Consider the following 19507-nt stretch of genomic DNA (forward strand, 5'->3'; position numbering starts at 1 on the left):
CTGTGTTGATCAGAGCTATTTGGTAAGAGAATTCAGACCATGCCTACCTCTGTTATAATGTATAAAAACTTCATTCTTCTTTAGAATTGTTTTATTTAGTGATGTTAAATTTTACCTAATGCTCCATGAGCATGTGTCAAGATGATGATGTTAACATGACATTATATTAATCTCATAATGCTGAAATACCTTTCATTTTCCTAATAATTCATCTCTACATTCAAACGGAATGAAAATGATCACTGCATTTCCTTTTGAGATCTAAAGAGACTTTAAAAGATTTTGTTATCTAAGATTCATACAGACTAAAAATCATCTGTTGTCCTATAAGCGTCTGTTGGCTTTTTCCAGAGAAAAACAAATGTTTTCCAAAATAAAAACCACACTTTTGTTTTCCCTTCTAGTTTTTGCTTTTGTACAGAATTTCTAGTTATAATAACTTACAAACATGGGCTTGGTCTTTGCTCCCCTCTATGTCACTGCAACTCCACATGTCCAGGCTGTCATATCCAACATTATCCTCTGTGTATGTTTAGGTTTTTCCTGTGTATTGATCTCTAGGCTGTCTGCCATATTTCTATATCCAATTTAAGGTAGTTTACTACATTTATTTAAAAACTTTCCAGTTAATTACTCTTATGCTTATTATCATTATGCTATTTGTTAATTAACCCAACTCATTGATCCAAGTGATTTTTAGAATATGAACATTTATTATGTTATTATTTGTTTAGATTATTAATTCAAGAATAGCTCTTTTGTTGTTTCTAAATAGCTCTACTAATATACTTGTCATCAGACAGTGCTTCTGACTAAAACATAGTGTGGCTGCACAAGATGGGGATAGACAGACAGACAGATAGATAGATAGACAGGTATAACAAAGATGATAGGTAGATAATAGACACATATATAGATAGACAGGAACATCTAGAAGTTGTATTATCTTTGCATATCTTGCTTTGAATTCCATGTTCTGTATCTACCAGATTATATTTTCTATATCAAGATAACTTTATAAAATAAATTAGCCAGTTTTATGAGTCCTCTTATTCTCTCTTGGACAATTAAAACAAATTTACTTTTTGAAGTTATTTCTCCATAAAAGTCTTTTGACCCATTTTTCTACAGGCCTTAACATTATATGAAAGTGGCCCATAATGAATTAGCACATGGGTATCTTTGTTTCCTGTAGTCCCATCAGAGTCTTGGATAGTTTATATCTCAAGACAATGCTAAGCTCCTGATATGGCTCCTTGATTCTCTCTTCTTTCCTTCCATGCTGAATTCCTGGTTTCTACTCTTTCCATGTTTCTATGCAAGCAGTTCCACTTAATATGAACAGTTTTTTAAATGAGAGATAAGGCAACTTTATCAAATGAGAAGGAAAATCAGAGCTCCAGAGTCTGGACATTGATTTGACTGTTACCTGGCTGCAAATAGATCTGTTTAGGAAACTGAGGAGGAATCATCTTAAACACACTTTAAAAGTGTAATAAGAAAGTTAATCATTGTCAAATAAAGTAGCAGGATTTGTAAACACAGTTTCAATCCGCAAAGGTTATAAAAGTTCAAAACTTCATAAGTAACTCACTCTACCTCCTCTCGCCGGCAGCTGAACTCTTCCTCTGTAACTGAAAAAATGCGAACTCACAGTCCTGGGAATGTTCCATTCCCCATGAAGATTCAAACTAATGAATGTATACTCTCTCTCCTCAATAAAAATTCACAGTCATGAGCCTTTAACTCCAACACTCAGGACAGAGAGGCAGGCAGATCTCTGTGAGTTTGAGGCCAGCCTGCTCTACAAAGGGAGTTCCAGGACAGCCAGAGCTGTTATACAGAGAAACCCTGTCTAGAAAAAAAAATAAACAAATAAACAAAAAAAATTCACATCCGTTATGACTGGTATGGCCTAAGTCATAAGTGTACTCTGATATTGATTTAGCTTACATAATACACATACCTTGACTTTAATCTGGTTTAAATCATACAAGATGTTACACACTAAAAGTAAAGAGTAGACCTGTCCCCCAAAGAAAACTTGTGCTAGGATTTCAAGAAGGGAGAGTATATGTAAACTATAAATGTCCAGACAAGTTTCTAGTTATATAGCTACTCTGTGTTACATATCTGCTTAATCTTCAAATAAGATATGAAACTCAGAAAAGTAAATCCATGACTAACAATGCCCAATTGTAATTACTTTCATTTCCTGATTAAATACTGTGAGAAAAAGTTATTGACCAAATACTGTGGGAAACAGTCTTTCTAATTGATCTAGCAAACAGAACATTAAGTGATTTAATTCATTTAGATAATAATGTCATTGCCTTAGGGTTTTTATTGCTGTGAAGACACACCATGACCATGGCAATTCTTATAAAGAAAACATGTAATTAGGGTATGTAGCTTGCAATTTCAGAGGTTCAGTCCATTATCATCATAGTGAGGAGTATGGTGGCACACAGGCAGATGTGGTACTGGAGGAGCTGGCAGGCTCCAGGAAGTTGCCTCCTTGCAGGCAATAGGAAGTTGACTGACAGTCACACTGAGGGAAGCTTGAGCAAAAGACACTTCAAAACCCACCCCCACAGTGACACACTTCTCCCAACAAGACCATACCCCCTAATAGTGCCACTCCTTTGGGGGGCCATTTTCTTTCAAACCACCACAGTCTACTCTCTGGCCCCCAAAGGCTTATAATCATATTATAATGCAAAAAATGCATTCAGTCCAACTTCAAATGTCTCCATAGTCTGTAACAGTCTCAAACTTGTTTCAAAGTCCAAAATCCAAAGTCTCTTCTTAGATGCATGTTAATCTTTTAATTGTAATACCCCTGTAAAAATCAGAATAAAAAAGCAGTTCACATACTCCATATATAATGGCGCAGAATATATATTACCATTCTAAAACACAAGGAAGGGAGCATAGCAAGGAAATACTGGAAAAAAGCAAGTCTGAAAACCAGCTGGGTAAACTCCAAATTCTGCAGCTCCAAGTCGGATGTCCAAATCCTCTTCAGATCTCCAACTCTGCTCAGCTTTGTTGACTGTAACACACTTCTTAGTCTTGGGCTAATTCCACTCTTTGTTAGCAGCTCTCCTCATCAAGTATCCCACAACTCTGGCATTTCTAACATATTGGGTTCACCAAGGCAATCCAGGCTTCAACTTCACAGCTTCACACAATGACCTCTCCACTAGGCCTCCATTCAGGAATATCCCTGGCGCCAAAACCAATAAAGCCAAGTTCTGATGCTTGTTAGGGCTGGAATGTGACTTCATCATTCAGTTACATCTTCACCAGCTTTCTGTCTTACATGCTTAGGCTTGGCTGTCTTGAAAATTGTGTTGTAGATAAGGTTGGCCTCAAACTCAGAGACCCACCAGTCTCTACATTCCCAGTGCTGGGATTAAAGGTGTGCCCCACTACACTTGGCTCTAAGCATTTCTTTAGTTTCTTTTCACAATTGGAAACTTAGCTGGGTGAGATCTTGCCCTGAGGTCACCGCCCCCTTTATTCCGTTTCTTAATCCATTTATGTCCTTGAACGCTAAATTTAGGTCTATTTCACTTCCTTGTGCTCTTTTTCTCCTCAAAATTTTCATTTTGTAATTTACTCTACTCAGCTTGCTCCTTTTCATTATAAACCTTCATTGCAGTAACCACTAAAAGCCAAATGACAGAATCTATAATAGGCTGTTTTGGTATTTCCTCTGCCACTGGAATCAATATAAAATTCAATTTAGCTTCAGGTAGAATCTTTGAAAAAGAGCAAAAGGCAGCCATTTTTTTTTTCACCAAAATATCACAAGACTAATCTCTAGGCAACTTACTAACATCCTTCTCCTCTGAAGCCTTTTGATCCTCACAGTTCATCAAATTATATTCAGCACCACTGTCTTCCATGCTCCTTCTCGTATGGCCCATTAAGCAGTGTTTAAAGCATCCCACTGTTTTCCAAACACAAAGTACCAAAGTCCAAATTCCTCCAAACAAAAACATAGTCAGGCCTATCACAGCAATATCCTAGTCCCTAACTCCAACCTCTATCTTAGTCAGGGTTTTCTCTTGCTGTGAAGACACACCATGACCACAGCAACTCTTACAAATAAAACATTTAATTGTTGTGTATTGCTTACAATTTCAAAAGTTTAGTCCATTATCATCATGGCAGGGAGCACAATGGCATGAAGGCAGATGCGGTACTTGAGGAGTTGAGACTCATACATTTCTTAGACAAAAGGAAGTCGACTGATAGTCACACTGAGAGAAACTTGAGCAAAGGAGTCCTCAAAGCCTGTCCCCACAGTGACATACTTTCTCCAATAAGGCTACACCCCCTAATAGTGTCAGTTCCTTTGGAAGCCATTTTCTTTCAAACCACCATGCTCATACTGAATCATCATAGGACATGCATGTATATTCATGTTTTTAAGGTTGTGATATAAGGCCATATTAGAGTGACAGATGCTAGGATCTTAGCGACATGACATAGCAGAAGTTAATATCAGGCTTATATATATTGAAAGTTTTTTTCCCCAACATTTAAAACAGAACCCTAGATATCTGTAGGTCTCTGGCTTTCATTTCGTGTTGGCTTGGACAATCCAGAAGTATTAGGCATTGTGGAAGGGGCTAGTAACACAGAAAGAATTTGTCATGAGCATGTGTAAAATGTGATGAATAGTTTATGTCCACATTTTATCTTCTGGAAATCAAGTATATGTCTAAGATTCAAAGAACTGTAGGAAATTAGCCTCTGTGTGTCCAAGATGAGTTTTTCTGTCATAATTCCCACTCATTATGTTCACCCAACATTTTCTTCACATATAGGGAACACTGTCTCTTCGCAAGGATGATAGCCCCAATTCCATCCAGGTCCTGGGTAGTGATGGTCCACATTCTCTATGCACTCTGGATGCAATGGCCTGAGGTATAGCCACCAATTAGTCAAAAATAGAAATCAATGTTTCATTCACATATATTTTAATATACTCAGGCAGCACCTAAGTAATGAAAATACTCAGGGAAATAGGTGAAATCAGAAAGTGATTAATCCATGGAAATTTTAATGGCTTGCCTCCAGTAACAGAATGGAGGTATAAGGATAGATAATAAAGAGTACATAAGCCCCAAACAGTTACAGTCATATGGTTTTCTATATAGTCCCATCAACTGCACAGGGAATGTCTGGCATAATTAAATCTATCAAATTTATGCAATAAACACAGAAAGATAGTATGCCTAGCAGAATTCTCTTTCCCAGTCTGTGTCTGTGTTTTATCACCCTCTCTTATCTCTTCTTGTGTTTCTATGAGCAGGTACAATTCCTTCTGAGACGTTATCTGAGCTACTGAGCTACTGCATCTTCAACACTGAAAAACATCTTATTTTTTACTTTGTAGACTGAAAATACAAACTCGGAGAAACCACACATTTCTGAACTTTATGCTTCCAGAGTGCCACATTCTTTCCTGTGTGCATCTCTTCCATAAATATTTTCTCCAAGGTAGACAGCAAAATCAAACACAACAACCCAGTTAGTGTGTAGAACAGAAGGGGCTAATCTGCCAGTTTCAGAGAAAGCTAAACAGTACCTCTTATTCTTGGTCTTTTTTCCTTTTGCCTGTACGTATACAGTATATACTGGTCTGGGTCAATAGTTTCCTCAGATTTTTATCTCTAAGCATTTATTAACCTTGATAAGCTAATGCTATTTTTCTACTGTTTCTGCTTATTTTCTAGGTTTACATTTCATAGGATAAATTTCCAGGCAGACAGATGATCTTTGGAGTAATCATAGTACACTTATATTCTTTCCATATTCTTTAGTGTAAACCCAGATGTGCAATCTAAGCCTGTATCTGAAGACATAAGCATCTAGACTTGTAAGCATCTAACCAGTTTTCTGGATAACAAGAATTATCCTTCTCAAGAGCTTGTTTGAACTAGTATCATGAAGTCATGGTGAACTAATTAGGGAATCTAAAAAGCTAACTTTGTAGTATATGTAGATATATATGTCCAAGGGCACTTGTGCATGTGAATAGGCACTAACCCCATTTAAAGACTCAGAAATCAATTCAGGTTGACCACCTCTGCCTTTGTGTTATTCCAAAAGTTAAGTTGCTTCTACAGTACACAGATATGCTTTTAGGATGGCTAATCAAGCACAGGCCAATGCTTTAGCTGCAGTATTTCAGAGTTCTGAACAACTTTTCTATGTTTGACAGTGTCTGAGATTGCCAAGCACAGCTTTTGAGCATGACTTGACATATTCCTCTCCCTGTGTAGGAAGACAAGGAGAAGCAAGGAGAGAAAAGGAGTGGTCCCAATTCCACCTTTAATGATCTTAGAAAGCCCGTTCTTCTACAGACTCAAGAATAGTCTTACCCAACTATGTGGTTCTTTCATTGTTGTTCATGACAGTGTTGTCTTATTTTTAAGTACATGTTCCTTCTTAAAATAGTCATGAAAGACACACATCTGTGGATTAAAAAGTCATCAGTTAAGTGGTGAGTAAGTGTCTTTGTTATTTAGATATTAGTCACATTATCCCTATGGTTAGTGAAAGTTGAAAATGTCCCCACTAATTATTAGTGACATTTAACAAAAATAATTATTCCCCTTGCATCATCATAGCTGTGGTTCAGTTGAAAATTCTATTTTAGGAGTTTTCTACAAAAAAAAAAAAAAAAAAAGATCAGAGCAGCAGCTTCTTTTCTATGATCCAGACTACTTTGACCTTGTCAAACAGAGTAGGGATTTACATTTTCTATGATAAGTTAAGCATATGTCCCATGAGCAGCAATGTGGTGAGTCCTGTTTAACTGTATTTTATTAACTTCAAAGACCCAAAGCATTTGTAGCTTTGAACCACTTCATTGGTGCTCTTTTCTGAGTGTCATGACAGTTGAATACATTACCCTATATCAATTCTCACTCCGTCTAATGGACTGGTTGACAGACTCAAGATGGAAACCTAGCTCTTGCCTACAGAAGTGTCTAGAGTTACAGTCTCATCGTGTCTTTGAACTTCAGATTTTTGTTTATCATTTATAAATAATGAGGCTTCATGCTTGCCAAAGTAAAAATGCTCAGTAATATGAGTTGTTATGCTTCAGCACACATTGCCTTTTTAACCCAACAAAATGTATTGACAGATTTAAGACAATGGTCATTTAAAAGAAACAAGCATATTTATTCATAAAGTGCTTATTACTGAACAGTCACTGATCCTGGAGCCATAAAAATCAAAGACAAAACAACATCCCTGTTTTTGAAAAACAGAGATCTAGTATAGATGGTTGTTGGGTAAACAGATCACTATAATGCACTAACTCATAATATAAAGGGAGAAAAAAATCTAAATTCACTTCTTAAGAGCATGGTCCAGAACACTTCAAAGAGAAAAAATCATTGCCTGCTTTGCTGAAGGAGAGTCGGTCTTACTAGTGACTGAAGCAAGGATGTCTTAAGCAGAAAGAGCACCTTGTGCAAGCAGCTAGTAAAACGAAGTGTCTTGTAGAGGAACTGAATTTCTTGAGGACAACACTCTCAGGGATTGCAGAACCATCTGGACAGTAATAGGAGAGGAAGTCCTCACCATCCACGGCAGCCACAGAAAAACGTCTGAAGGGTTTTGTAGGAGTGACTTCAGATGTTCTGAGACATATTGACAGGCCTCGGCAGAGAGATCACCTTTACCTTTTCTCTAGATAGCCATAGCAAATGCATGGCCCCTCCCCAGAGGGAAATCACTGGGCCTCTCTTCATTATAAAATTCTTAGAGTTAAAGTTGCATCATAGGTTCTTCTATTTAAGACCTATTCTGAGAACCGAGTTCCCTCTGTCCTGTGAAAGTCAGATATTGTCCACATATCGAAACATATCTTCTCTGCCACAGTCAGTATAGTTTTACTTGTGAAATGATGCTGTTTCTGTAAAACTTTTAAATTAAAATATGCAATATATATAATATTTTTATAATGTAATATGCATGTGGATAAAAAATATTCATATATATGTATATGTAAATGAACATTTCTTTCTACCTGCAACAAGGATTATGAATAGTATCATTTTCTCTTCCCACTATAAATTCTCCATAGAAATATATATATATTTTTTTTGGTTTTTCGAGACAGGGTTTCTCTGTGTAGCTTTGTGCCTTTCCTGGGACTCACTTGGTAGTCCAGGCTGACCTCGAACTCACAGAGATCTGCCTGGCTCTGCCTCCCGAGTGCTGGGATTAAAGGCGTGCGCCACTACTGCCCAGCGAAATATTTAAATATAGAAGATTGAAGAGTTGGAATGAAAGCAAAAAGATGTAAGTTTGAGTCTAAGCAACCATATTAAAAACAAAACAAAACAAAACAAAAACAAAAACAAGTGTCTCAGCACTTGCCTGGTATCCCAGCACTGGGTTACAGAGACAGGAGAATTCCTGGGACTAAATGGCCAGCCAATCTAGATGAATCAGCAACTTCTGCTCAGTGAGAGAATCTATCTAAAAACATTAGGATGACAGTGGTTGATGAAGACTCCTGACATCAAAGGCTGGCTCCACATGCATAAGCACATCTCTGAGCGTACACCGATCCCCCACACCACCTCACATCCATGCATACAAACACATAAACATATATAGCACATTCTAAACATATAAATCCATGAGTCATATAAATATTACAAATAGTCTTATATTTAGCAATAAATGTTTCTCTCAGCCCTGCCTTGTTCTATTTTTTTCTTTGCCTCCCAACAAACATGATCTTAGGTTTGATCTAAGATATTTTCCAATATGATCATTGCTATTACTGAAAAATTTCATAGCCTTGCAGAACAGTGACTATAAGAACATTGTTTTTATTGTGTGGTAACTAGATTTCATACTTAAGTTTTTACGACCACTTTTGCCATGAATTAGTTTACTGTTTTATCAATCACATGTCCTAATTCTAGAAAAGTTCATAGTTTGCTCAAGACCACAAAACTAGGATACTATAGCAACTTGAATTTGAATCGGTGACTCCCAGTTTCCAGAACTACATACATACATTAGAATTACATTTGAGTTTATTAACACACACACACACACACACACACACACACACACACACACACACACCTCTGAAGCTTCATTCTAGTGTGGCAGATATCCACACAGAAGAGCTAAGATGGAGAGAGGGAAGGGGCAAAGGAATCTCTGCTTGATAATGTCAATATTATACTTGAGTGATGATAATATTTGCATTTTACCTTCATCCTTCTCTTTAACTAAATCATAGTTGCTCCATAGGTTTCAGTTGAATGGGTGACTGACTGGTGTAGGTCATTCAGTATATATTTAAACATTTTTAAGTTGATTACCGTAAGCATGCAGGTGTCAGGAAACAAAACAAAGCATTGATAAGCTCTCTCTATAAAATCAGTTTGTTTTAAGCTTAAACATTTTCCAATACAATTTTGATTTTAATAAACTTTTCTCTTTTAGTCAATCCCCGTTAATAAGAAGCAAATGAAGTTGCTTGAAAACACACTCAGTAAGCAGTGTTTTTCCATGGACCAGTGGAAGAGGAAAGAGAAAATGATTGTCCCGCGCTGTTAACTGAGTAGAGCTAATGGCATTCAGTCTTGTGAAATGGATATTAATGATTCGACTGTGTTTAACTTGGTTTGTTTTTGATAGATTTTCCTCCCTCTGAATTAATATCTGTCTTCTTTTGATTAATTTAGAGTGATTGTAGTGTGAGTCACTTAATTACTTTTTTTTCCTTAAGTCAAAAATCATTCATTGTGATGAAGGCAGTCATTTTGATTTCCCACAAAAATAGTCTCCAAGGATCTCAAGTAGAACTTTCAAAATGAGCAGGAGAAGTTCTTTATCCAGTAAGGATATGGAGGTGTCTCTTGGGACCTAGTGCTCTAACTCCCAGGGAAAACTATCTGAGACATATATCTGAGATATATATGTTAGTGTCCAGAACCAGAGGCCTTACATGGCTAACATATGAGGGAAAAGATTTTGAAAAATACTTACCAGAAAAGAAAGAGAAAATAGTAAAGTGAATACTTGATCAAAGTTAAAAGGACTGTTTTCCTGTATTCTTTGACTCTGTGATTAACTTTTAAATAGATAAAAGCGGCATGTCTGTTTTTAGATTTGAAACAATACAGGTGGCATGTGATCATTGAAAGAATGTGCTGTTTAGATGCACGTGTGACTGTGTTTTTCTTGGCAACAGTTCTTAAATAGGTTTATTTGCAGCAAGTTAAAAGTACTAAGTCATCCTGAGCTTTAACATCTACTGTGAGGTGATACATTATTATGTAAATATCTCCTATATTCTTAGCGATGGGAGTTTTTGCTAGACCTCATGGCCAAGCTAATAATATACTTGTAAGTCAATTAAGACCTGGCCCAATAGTCCAATATACACAGCTGGAGCTGTGTACTCAGTCTGATTTTGGTTGTTGTTGTTGATTTTGTTTTGTTTTTTTTTAACATGCCTTTAAGAGAACAATGTAACAACCAACCTTGCTTGCCTTGGATTTCACATGTAATTAGCTCTAACTACTGAAGCTAGTGTGTAGCTGTCATCTCACATTTAGTACTCTTTCATTACCCTGATGCAGAGTAATGTGTGTGTGTGGATGTGTATATTATAATAATGATTTTCTGAAAACAGAGAACAAGTCAAAATAGACTTTGTATAATAAATATCTACCATAAGTACTAGAAACAGCATACAGATATTGCTGAATAAGTGGTATGCTTGCAGTATTGCTTTTTATCTGGGTCAGTTGGAGTCAGTAGTGACATCCCCTAAATAACTGTTGTAAGATTTCTATAAAGTATCCTTCACTCTTTCCCTGTTTGTTTCTTTCTGTGCTGTTAAATAAATTCAGAGAAAAAGCTCTTTGTTTGGGACACAGACAGTCAGACAACAGGTAGGTATGGATCAATATAGTACAGACAAACTACAGACAGGCAAGAAACCATAAGGTACAGACAGATGGAAGACACACAGAGAGAAGTAGAGAATTTGAGCTTTCATTTACTTTTGGTCAAAGTGATCCAAGAGGAAGTGCTTTGTTTTCTTATCATGACACGGACACATTTTAGTACCTCTGACATTATCTTTAATGCTTTGAACCAACTCAGAGATGCATCATCTGACAATCAACAGAGGTTATGTCCTTTCAGATCACTAGATCATAAGCTCATTGTCTATCAAATAGACATTATTATAAAATGTCTTTTAAATTGTTATTATTACCATAGGAATCAAACTAAATGCAAGGCCAAAGAGATATCTCACCTGGTAAAGGACTTGGATGCCAGTGTGACTACGTGAGTTTCATTCTCAGAGCCCATACCAGAAAATAAAAAAGCCGGACATAGTTGTTGTGGAATAGAATATTTGTTTAACTGTGTAAAGATGCCTTGTATTTGTTCGTGTTGCAGAATAATTGTTTAACTATGTAAACATAGGCTGCTGTTTCATCTTGCCTGCCTAAGGCATCTGATTGGTCTAATAAAAAGCCAATAGCTAGGCAGAGGAAGAATAGGTGGAGCTAGCAGCCAGCTGGTCAGGAGCCAGCCAAGCTGGAAAGCAGGATGGACAGTATGTAGATAAAGCGAATGAGCCTCAGGGCAGTAGATAGACTAATAGATATGGGTTAATTTAAGTTAAAGAAAAAAAAAACTAGCTAGAAACAAGCCTAAAGCTAAGGCTAAGCATTCCTAATTAATAATAAGTCTTTATGTCATGATTTAGGGGCTAGCAGTTCACAAAACCCTACTACACATGGTGGTAAGCATTTATAATCTCAGTACTGGGGAAGAGAAACAGGAAGATCCCTAAAGACTGCCAGTTAGCTCATTTAACCTGTTTGAGTACCAGATAAATGTTAGACCTGGTCTCAAGAAACAAGGAGATTGTTGTTCCTGAGAAATAATAATTGATGATGTCTTTTGGCTGTGCATATGCAACACAACTTCATACATATCTATACACATGAACCTACACAAACAGGAACAAGCACACACAGACACACACAGAATTTATATACACACAGATACACACACACACACATACACAAGCACAAATAAAGTAATTTTATTCCAGATGGTCCAGATGCCTCATGAGACGGCACAGCCTGATGAATGAAGGCTTCAAATTGGAATCATCAGGTCTAGAATCATGTCTGATACCAGGGTACATTTGGATCCTTGCACATACCACGTAAACTAAATCTTAAATTCACAATCTGTAAAATAAAGCTAGTGATGTCATCCCATTTCTACTGTGGTTCAGAGGATTTCATACAGCACAGAGAACCTATCATAATGCAAGCCTATTACACTAATGTAACTCTTTGTACAGTACTATTTTTCTTCTTTTGGGAAAATGACTTTCAGATACTTTCAGTAAGTACAACCATCTGAGTTGTCTAAAAGCCAATTTAGCAACAGTGCCCATCAGCAGTGATCAAAAGGTAGTGGAGGTCTTGGCCCTTTGGAGTTCTGACTGCAGGGCGCCTCTAGAAGGATCTTTCTCTGTCCTATCTGTTGTGTGTGACAAGCTCTCATCGGGTAATAATCCTCTATATCCCACTGCGTTCACTTTTCATACATGACTGTTTCTGGCATAGTACCTGGTACTACGCATTCTGTATCCAATTTTAAAATCTTTGTAACGCTGTTAAAAACAAAACACATATTGACACAGTTTCTAATGGAGAAAGTGAGTGTTAAAGAATTGCCTAAGGTCCCGCTGGTTGGTGGCACAGATACTATTCAAACTCAGAGGTTATGTCTCCAGCATTATATAGCTTTACTTTGGACTTTGCAGTTGAAAATGGCCAGTTGGTTTGTAAAGATACAAGCTATTGAGAGAGATCTGTCTTCAGAGGAATATCCATGTAAATATTGACTGTGAGTATATTTGGAAAGTATACTTTCAGATGATGTGCATTCTTTGTGTTGTTTTAGTTTTTGCTTTTCCTTTTATTTCTGATGAATATACATCTGTATTTAGGAAACAGTGCTTTGTAATTGACTGGCTTATAGTGAAATGTTCTCTCTTTTCAGGTGCTCCAGAGGGAACAGAAGAGAGCCATTCACACACTTGAGGCTAGTTTTCAGCCTTATTGACTATCAAGCTGGGCCTGTAACTATTGTTCATGCAAATAGGGTTCTGTTTTTAGAAAGGGTGACTCATTATAAAAACAATGTGACTTGTCTGTCCCCCATGGCCTGAAAATAAATGTGGAGGGACAATAGATGCCAGGAAGCAAACACTTGTTTTGTCTTGAAACTTTGAAAGCTCCCTTGGCAGGCATTAACAACAGTTACTCTTCCTTTTTTGAGTTCACAGAGGTTGCTCTGCAATTAGCTTACACACCCTAAGATCTCTAGACCCAGAGAATGGTGAGCTCTGGTAAAGCAGATGATAGTCAGGCTCCTCTCTCTCCTAACACCCCCCCACACACACAGGGGGTGGAGTTCAAAAATCTCTTCTTGAAGTCCCTCCAACAACCTTCAAGGACCTTTCCATTTCAAATTTAGCTTTTTGAAAACTTGGTGAAAGAAAAAACAAAGGAAATTTAGATACAGAAAATCAGTTTGCAAACCCTAGTTTTGTCTTTTTAATAAGTTGAGCCTTTTGTTATATATTATACATATGTATTATTTTCTGAACACCAAATACTTCCTTATAATTATTTAATTCATTTAGCAAATACTCATGTAACAATTATTCATTTACATGCCAGAGATGCCACGGTGATCCAAATGCTTTCTTTCAGCTTTCCTTCTAGTAGATTGGCAAGTCTAAGTCAAATAATTGCTGAGGGAGGGATCTCTGTGGGAGATGAGATTTTCCAGTCTCTGTCAGAATAGGGATCAGGCTTGTGGTCATGGCTGGTGCTGATCTGAGGCTTCGATGGAGCTGTCAAGGGGCTACACCCAGCTCCTGTCCTGTTGCTTCTTCTGCAGTAGAGTGAAGATTGCTGCCATTAGGATCTTGGAAGCCATGACCAGGGATCAGAAACTAGCTATGTAGTATCAGTTGTCAGGAAACATGGCTGTTGCAGGACAGTGCTGGATGCTGTAGATTCCTACACAGAATGGGTGACGGTTTTTCCCCAGTACCAACACAATCCTCTGCTGTCTGGCCTAGGTTCCTGGTAGGTCTTTCCAGCTCTCAAGCTGTTCCTACCACCATCCCCATCCTCACTACTGCTGCCCTCTGTGCTCTGATGCTTCTTTCTTCCAGTTACCTGCTCAGCCCGCACTGTTGAAAGCAGGAAAAAGAATATCAGAGGGGGCAAGTCTTTCCTGAACCTAATGTCACAACAGCAATAGAGGCAGCAGTAAGTGAACTTGAGTGTCCCTCATAAAATGGACTAGAAGTGGTGTTTTCACCAACTACAGCCATTGTTTTGTCCAGTCACAGTCTTGACTCTAGCAGCAATCAGTCAGTTTTGGACCAGTCATAGAAGACTGTGGTGGTATTGTGTTCCCCAAAATATTGTGCATGCTAATAAACTTATCTGGGGTCAGAGACAGAACAGCCACAATATTAAACATAAAGGTTAGGCAGTGGTAGCACACACCTTTAATCCAAGCATTCCAGAGGCAGAAATCCCTCTCTGTGAGTTCAAGGCCACATTGGAAACAGCCAGGCATGGTGACACACACCTTTAATCCCAAGAAGTGAGCCTTTAATCCCAGCGAGTGATGGCAGAAAGAGAAAGATATATAAGGCGTGACCAGAAACTAGAAGCATTTGGCTGGTTAAGCTTTTAAGCTTCTAGCAGCAGTTCAACTGAGATCCATTTGGATATGAGGACTCAGAGGCTTCCAGTCTGAGGAAACAGGATCAGCTGAGGAACTGGCAAGGTGAGGAAGCTGTGGCTTGTTCTGCTTCTCTGATCTTCCAGTATTCACCCCAATACCTGGCTCCAGGTTTGATTTAAATAATAAGACCTTTTAAGATTCCTACTACAGAAGACCCAACAAACTACCCACCTGGAGTCTTGTTTTAAATAGTGTCGGCAAGAGGGCAAGAGGGAGAATCCAACACCTGCTACTTAGGGAGTTAAATTGTCCCATCCCCAGTGCCTTTGTTGTTTATTCCAAAATGAGCACAAGAAGTGGTTCTTACAACCTAACCTTACAGAAGTTATCATTAATAGAAATCTTAACAAATTCTAACAATGCTTAACACCTGCTCAGTACCTGTGAAGAAGGGTTTTGTGCATCTCACTGTGATGAATGACGTTGTATTGACATAGCATAATGTCTAGAATTAAATGGCCTTGGTGTAAGCAGATATTTGGAGAACAATTGTGTAGAAAAGCTAAACATAGGATAGACTGAAAAAAATAACCAAATTGCTGTGTCTACTCATTCATAGATTGCAGCTTTTATTATAACATGATAGAGCCCAAGATGACTGTTGCAGATGATGTCAGCCTATTCATGAGTTTATAGACGAATCAGCTGGATCATTCAAGACTAATGGGAGGGCACTGTGCTATTTTTTGAAAAGAAAAGGTTTCTTGATACTTTTGGTAGAAAAGATATCTTATGCAAAAAACTTGAATGAAAAAGAAATTGTTGTAAAATGTTGATAATTACAAATTAATATTCTTAAAGTATATTCACCACCTTCACAGCAATATTAAAATGATCAAATTTGAAAAAAAAACACTCTAACATTTTCCAAAATGCAAATCATCACACTAGTAGCATGACTTTTTAACATGATCCTATTGACCTATGATCCTTTGTTATAGTTTGAAGTGTAGAAAAATGCTTGATGGATGTTGTCAAATATTTCTGAATCATGATTTCAGTCTGCACCCTCATTCAAACGCCAGCATACTTACTTAAGTCTATCAGAAAGAAGATTCTCTAAAGTCCTTTTTATTCATTTATCATTACAAGTTGGAATTGAATAACAAGATTGCTGAGGGGCTAAAGCATTCGGCAAACATTGTGGAGCTCTGTAATAATGTCTTGAGTAATATCTACAAATCACATCATGGAGTAGCTTGGTTCTGTGTTATGGGGAATAAGTCAAGATAATGGGGTATTTGCACAACAATATATAAGATAAATTATGTTTTAGGAGCTCTGTCAAAGAGACTGCACAGATTCAAATCCAGACACAGTTTCTATCTTAGTTAGGTTTGAAGTTTAATCAAGTAAGTAAATATCATGATCTAACTTGTTTCTAAAAAAGGAAAAAAGGTAGCTCTAATGAGGATCTATTAGTGTGGTTTTGAATATGAAGCTATTTTCATGTGTAAACCATGTAATTTTTAATTATTTCAATTTAGTTTTTACAACAGAAATACAAAATTCCCCTCATGTTAAATACTGTCTTAACAGTAACGTATACATAATGATAGAAATATCTCAAAAATTTGGAAAAAGAATTACTAACCATATTCAATAGAAAGGATACTAATCAGAAAAGGAGCCATGATGTCTCCAGGATTGTATACATCCTATATGGATGGTGCTGTATATCAGAGTTCCATCTGATTTCTATAGCATGTATTGGGTATATATAATACAATATATTGGGTATTTCTAGGTTTATCACTTCAAAAGTAATTGTTTCAGATGACTTTTAGGTGTGTATCTAGAACTGTGAGTCAAGCCTTAACAGCATAATGTTACTGATGTTTTGGAAAATGACTTTCATGATCAAGTTCACACACTAGGTGCAAAGCTATAAGTAACTCTTTACCACTGTCCTCTACAGAGTCAGAAATACATTTATCCATTTTGCAGATGTCTAATAATAGAAATGTATGTAGCATCTTCAAAAGTTATTTGACAACAGAGGCATTTACTGATGGAGTATCTTGAAGAAATTGCTGTCTTCAGAATGTATCTTTAGAATTTACTATCCATTACATCTCTGATCACCTAACATACTTCTTAATGCATGGGGCCTCAAAATGAATATTCACAATGGCCATTGGGGAAAAGAAAAGGAGCTCCTTTAACATGTCTTTCTGCAGTTAGTGACACTGATATTATCATATTTGCTCCAGGAGTGAGAGTGTTTTTAAAGTAATCTAAAACTCAAATATTCCCATTACATCAGTCAAGAATTGGAACTATAGTAGTGAAACCCCTGTGCCTGAATGAAATGGAAAAGAAAACCATTGACAGATATTGAGGAGCAGTAGATTCATATTTGGGATTTTCTCCTGGGCCAGTGCAAAATTGATTAGGTAAAGTACATTCCCACAGTGAACATGAAGTCCCATCCCAGAGTCTCATAGTGTGTGGTACGCACTCTAATGGTGAGTAGCATGGCTGTCCCTTTGTCCTTAGGACTTTTACCATTTACCATTAGGCAGATAACCTATTCTGCTGTACCCACACCAGTTCATCAAATTGATGGAGTTAACTAATGGCTGATTCATAACTACTAAGGAGACTTCGGAGAACATCTCTGTCATTTCCACATTTCCTGAAGTAGGAAATATTTTTGTTCCCATAAGGCACACTGGTGAGGCAGCGCATAGATACAATGATGCTAATTTGTGATTTTTATGCAATTTTCTAATTAAAAGGAGATATTTTGTGATTCCTCAGACAACCATACTTTGGCTTACAATTGTTTATGAATATGTTTATAAGATGGCTTAAGAAATGTCAGGAAAGCAGAAATAGTGTTGGACCAGAGTTCCAACACCAACTTCAAAATCATGCTGTAATTACCTAAATTCTTTCCTCAACAACCTCCTCCTAAAAGTTTCACTGTCTCCCATCAGTGTTATGTTATTGAATGCCTAACTTTTCTTTCCTGAGCCTTTAAGGAATTCAAAATCCAAACTATCGCTATCTTCTCATGCAAACCCACTCATTATTTTTCTTAGTAATATTTTTTACTACCATGCACAGAAGATTTAAAGATGCCAATGTTAATTGAATCAATTCAATTATTAATTAAAGGGAATAATGTTAGTTTTTGTGACTAGATTTGAGCTTATAAGAATCAAGATTTGCTCATGATATTTGTTTTGCTGGAAGAATGAATCATTTATCATGAGTCATCTGCTTGGCATAGTTGAGTTTATTTCAAGAGGAGGAAGGGAAGAGAGCTGTAATGTTCTGTGGAAACTAACACAGAATTGAATAGATTTGACGCTGTGTGCAATGCATCAGATTTTATATTGAATGTGGCCAGATGGGAGGGCACTTCACTTTAGGAATGGAGAACACTTTTCCAAAAGCCTCAGCAAGGTTACTCTTCAGCCTGCAGAATATTAGCATGTACTGGATTCACACACAGTTTTCTCCATCTTAGAGTTGGAAAATAGCCCTTCATTTCTAGAAGTCATAGTTGTATATAATTTATAAGCAAGAAAAGAAAAAATAAAGCATTCTTCATTTTTCTAAGAGAGATAACGGTAAACTCAAGGCTGTAATGTTTGATGAGGCAACAACAGAAAGAATAACTATGTTCTTGTTATGTTGCAAGAGATAAGCAATCTTACCAGAGTTTTGTGGACTAGTCCACAGAAATTCAGACACTGACTTGTCATCCAAAGTGAATAAGAGCCACACAATATAGTAGGTTGAATGAGTGAAAAGCTCTACTAGGTCTGGAGGATTCCCACTCAAAGTCTGACTACTATAAACTACCTCCATCCTGTAGCCCTCTCCCTGGCTCCTGGGCTGGGGTTTCCAGATCACTTCTGAGCACCAAGTGACTTTCTTAGCAAAAACAAAACAAACAAACAAAAAACAAAACAACAGCAAAACAACCAAATACAACCATGGCAAATTGAGTCCTGGATTAGCTGTGTGGCTGAAGTAGCATTGCTGTGTTTACTTCCCATTTACTGCCTGCTTTCGTCTAACTGCATAGGGTGGCATTTTATCTGATAGTATGTAGTCAATTTTGTGTGCTCCTTATGTATCAGGAACTGGGCTTTCAAGCACACAGTTTCATTTAATTCACACGGCAGTACTGCAAATGTGTATTATTATCTTTGGTGCAATTTAATTAAATTAATCTGGGGAATGTAAGGAATGCAATCTCACTTATACACTAATAACCTCAGAAAATAGGACTTCAACCAACCAGCTCCAACCAAACTCAAACATCAGCAACAGTTTTTATTCATTGAAAGCTCACTGCCTTGTAGCTAGCTAGCCAAGGTACAAATGGCAGATAGAGGAATGAAGAATGAAAATAAGTACCAAGGAACCCTGATCACTCATATGAGCAGTGTGCTGTTTCCTGTCTGAGAGATTCTCCCACATTCACTGCTGAATCCCTGTGTCTAAACATAATAATTCAATTCAGACAATGCAAGCTCTATATTAAGTAATTTACAATAAATTGTGAATTTGTCACCATTAATGCTCATTTACTATTTGCAAATTGAATTACAAGTTCCCAAAATTATCAGCGTCTTGGAAAGTAACTACTATGCTTCTCGGCAAGTGGCTA

This window comes from Peromyscus eremicus, chromosome 8a, assembly GCF_949786415.1.
Source record: "Peromyscus eremicus chromosome 8a, PerEre_H2_v1, whole genome shotgun sequence".
Classification (NCBI taxonomy): Eukaryota; Metazoa; Chordata; class Mammalia; order Rodentia; family Cricetidae; genus Peromyscus; species Peromyscus eremicus.